We start from the raw sequence: 515 nt of genomic DNA, 5'->3' as shown, positions 1-515 counted from the left end.
ACAAGGGTCTCCGGTAATCAGCATGTCTTCGCGAGGATCAAAGGAAACCGCAGGTCCGGGTCGGTTCTTGACGCCCTAAAGTAACCCGAGGAAATATGTCCCATGACCTTGTTTTTTTTAGCAGTCTGTTTGTGTATAATTAAAATATTTCTAATCGTGAATGATCTATTCCGGTGTCTCATCCATTATGCTTACGGTGTATCTAAATAATTATTCACTTTCCTCTGATTCTATTTTCGTCTGTTTGGATAGCATGCAGAGAGTTCCACAGCACTTTCCTCGCTGCCCTCTGCTTCCCCTTTCTCCCGTGATATCTGATGATGCCGATTAGCGTATCCAGTGACTGTTCTTTTCGCCGGCGCCCCTCGAATCGTGGAAGTGAAAGTCCGGGGTTCCCTCAGAGCTCCGAAGAACCCGGCGCATTTCTTCGTCTTCCACGTCCTCCTCAAGCTCTTGTTCCGCTGCCGCTCCAACCCGGGAAGTCTGCGCAAAAATAGCCTCAATAATTAAGAATC

The sequence above is a fragment of the Penaeus vannamei genome, chromosome 9, assembly GCF_042767895.1.
Source record: "Penaeus vannamei isolate JL-2024 chromosome 9, ASM4276789v1, whole genome shotgun sequence".
In the NCBI taxonomy this organism is placed as follows: domain Eukaryota; kingdom Metazoa; phylum Arthropoda; class Malacostraca; order Decapoda; family Penaeidae; genus Penaeus; species Penaeus vannamei.
The sequence above is the reverse complement of the archived record's forward strand: the minus strand, read 5'-3'. Positions refer to the sequence as shown.